This window comes from Lampetra fluviatilis, unplaced genomic scaffold (genome assembly GCF_964198595.1).
Source record: "Lampetra fluviatilis unplaced genomic scaffold, kcLamFluv1.1 SCAFFOLD_254, whole genome shotgun sequence".
Lineage (NCBI taxonomy): Eukaryota > Metazoa > Chordata > Hyperoartia > Petromyzontiformes > Petromyzontidae > Lampetra > Lampetra fluviatilis.
In genome coordinates this window covers 1-3359 of record NW_027620876.1, presented here as the reverse complement: position 1 = coordinate 3359, position 3359 = coordinate 1, and the positions used below count along the sequence as shown (strand labels likewise).

Below are 3359 nucleotides of genomic sequence, written 5' to 3'. Positions count from 1 at the left end.
AATCCCGGCCAATTTCTCCCGTTTGATGGGGTCTATGTGTACAAATTTTGACTTTTTTGAGTGCACGTGCCAATCTGCTGGAAAAGCCTGTGGAAGTTTCACGGCGTTCGTACGATATTTGGCGACGCAAAAATGAGCGATTTCCCAGCTCGATGGAATTCGGCGCGAGAGAAACGATGCCCCGTAACGCACATGAGAGCAATCCCGGCCAATTTTCTCCCGTTTGATGGGGTCTATGTGTAAAAATTTTGACTTTTTTGAGTGCACGTGCAAATCTGCTGAAAAAGCCTGTGGAAGTTTCACGGCGTTCGTACGATATTTGGCGACGCAAAAATGAGCGATTTCCCAGCTCGATGGAATTCGGAGCGAGAGAAACGATGCCCCGTAACGCACATGAGAGCAATCCCGGCCAATTTCTCCCGTTTGATGGGTCTATGTGTAAAAATTTTGACTTTTTTGAGTGCAGGTGCAAATCTGCTGAAAAAGCCTGTGGAAGTTTCACGGCGTTCGTACGATATTTGGCGACGCAAAAATGAGCGATTTCCCAGCTCGATGGAATTCGGCGCGAGAGAAACGATGCCCGTAACGCACATGAGAGCAATCCGGGCCAATTTCTCCCGTTTGATGGGGTCTATGTGTAAAAATTTTGACTTTTTGAGTGCAGGTGCAAATCTGCTGAAAAAGCCTGTGGAAGTTTCACGGCGTTCGTACGATATTTGGCGACGCAAAAATGAGCGATTTCCCAGCTCGAGAGAATTCGGCGCGAGAGAAACGATGCCCCGTAACGCACATGAGAGCAATCCGGGCCAATTTCTCCCGTTTGATGGGGTCTATGTGTAAAAATTTTGACTTTTTTGAGTGCAGGTGCAAATCTGCTGGAAAAGCCTGTGGAAGTTTCATCCGACGAAAAAAGCACGTTCTCGAGAAAGCAGGAGAGCTAAGTCATTCACAAATTAGCTGGATTTGGCTTGTGGTTCGTTTCCCAAGTAACAGAGCGGCATCAACCTTTAAGTGCACGCCAGTACATCCCCGTGGGATACAGGGGGTCTCGGCGGACTTTGCTCGGGGGAAAAACGTCGAGGTGAGCCGCCTGGCCATGCTGTTCATGGGTCTCTCCTTTTTAAGTTTCGCCTGCCAATTTATTTTCTCTAGCGGTTTTATACACTAGCACTCGATGTTTTGGGAAAGGAATACAATTGTTCAAAAAACGTCTTCGCAATTCATGTCGTTAGATTGCTAATGAAAATTCGTAAAAAAACGTACACGCCATACATGTTCTTTGCTTCCCTCTCGATACAAGTGAAGGGGAAAAACAGCCTTAACGGTTGCTAAAAAAATCGCCCTTTACATATACATGGGTCGTCTTCCCCTCTCGACAACGGAGACAAGTAACCCACGCCAGGCACTGTCAGTAACTGCCATAGATCTGCTTTAAAATGCCCATTCGTCTTGCGTCGCTCACGTTCCCGGAGCTTTGGGTAATGTCTGAGGCCTATCCCCGCTAATTTCTACGTTTGTCGGTAGCTGTCTGTAAAAATATAGCATACACCAAAACGAGAAAATATTTCCATCGCACCTGCACAAGTGTATGGACAATGGCAATCTTCATGCGATGCATAAGTGGTGTGTGTCAGCAGGTTTTGTTTCCCAAGTTTTCCGTGAATGAGCGAGTATCTTGAGCTGTGTGACTCAGCCCGAGGGAGCCTCTTCTCCTCCAGAGTGTGTGGGGAAGGCTGTCCCCTTGGGTTGGTGCTGCACGGGTTCGCTGCGCTGTTTGGTCTTGTGCCAAGGAAGGCTGCCAACTGTGCAAGAATTTTAGGGTTGGTTTCAATTGCCGTTGCCGGTCCATAGAGTAGCGAGCATTGTAAGGCCGCTCTAGAGGTTTGCAGGCATGTGGGGTCGACCCCTGCTCCTTCCCTCCCCACCCCACGTAGGGTGTGTGTGGTGCGCTTACAGCTGCCTCAAAGTGGCTGGCCTTGTGGGAAGCCCTGTGTTTTGTGAGCTTTCAGCACCGTCAGGTTGCCAAACGGGGGTAGCATACACGACAAAGCGAGGCCCCTCCTTGTGGTGGTTTGTGTTGTGTGAAGTCCGTGCCAAAAGGGTGTGTTTACATGGTGTGCGTGGGGGTCCTGTCCGTCCGAATTTGGACGCGTGTGGGGACTCTCCTCTGCCTGGGTGCATGCTTGCCTCAGGAGAGTGACTCCTGCCTGCCCTACTTGGGCAGGCTGGGGCCCGCAAACGCTGTGTGTGAGCCAGGCGAGCCTTTGGGCTGGGCGCCTGGTCACCATGGCGTGCTTTTGGCGAGTGGAGAGTCGAAAGCCGCCAGCTACCTGGTTGATCCTGCCAGTAGCATATGCTTGTCTCAAAGATTAAGCCATGCATGTCTGCGTGCAAACGGATGTTACAGTGAAACTGCGAATGGCTCATTAAATCAGTTATGGTTCCTTTGATCGCTCGACCGTTGCTTGGATAACTGTGGTAATTCTAGAGCTAATACATGCTGACGAGCGCTGACCTCCGGGGATGCGTGCACTTATTAGACCAAAACCAATCCGGGCTTGCCCGGACGCTTTGGTGACTCTGGATAACCACGTGGGCAGATCGCACGGCCCTGGTGCTGGCGACGTATCTTTCGAATGTCTGCCCTATCAACTTACGATGGCAGGCTCCGTGCCTACCATGGTGACACACGGGTAACGGGGAATCAGGGTTCGATTCCGGAGAGGGAGCCTGAGAAACGGCTACCACATCCAAGGAAGGCAGCAGGCGCGCAAATTACCCACTCCCGACTCGGGGAGGTAGTGACGAAAAATAACAATACAGGACTCTTTCGAGGCCCTGTAATTGGAATGAGTACACTTTAAATCCTTTAACGAGGATCCATTGGAGGGCAAGTCTGGTGCCAGCAGCCGCGGTAATTCCAGCTCCAATAGCGTATATTAAAGCTGTTGCAGTTAAAAAGCTCGTAGTTGGATCTTGGGAAGGGGCTTGCGGTCCGCCGCGAGGTGTGTCACTGCCTGTCCCGGCCCCCACCTCTCGGTGCTCCCCGGATGCTCTTGGTTGAGTGTCCTGTGGGGGTCCGAAGCGTTTACTTTGAGAAAATTGGAGTGTTCAAAGCAGGCCGCACGCCTGAACAGTGCAGCTGGGAATAATGGAATAGGACCTCGGTTCTATTTTGTTGGTTTTCGGAACGGAGGCCATGATTAAGAGGGACTGCCGGGGGCATTCGTATTGTGCCGTTAGAGGTGAAATTCTTGGATCGGCGCAAGACGAGCGAAAGCGAAAGCATTTGCCAAGAATGTCTTCATTAATCAAGAACGAAAGTCGGAGGTTCGAAGGCGATCAGATACCGCCCTAGT

At 50.8% G+C, this 3359-nt stretch overlaps 1 pseudogene; it reads left to right on the top strand.

Annotated features, from left to right (window-relative positions):
* Positions 1-2327: 2327 nt before the first annotated feature.
* Positions 2328-3359, top strand: LOC144954468 (18S ribosomal RNA; annotated as a pseudogene; the record flags this gene model as incomplete).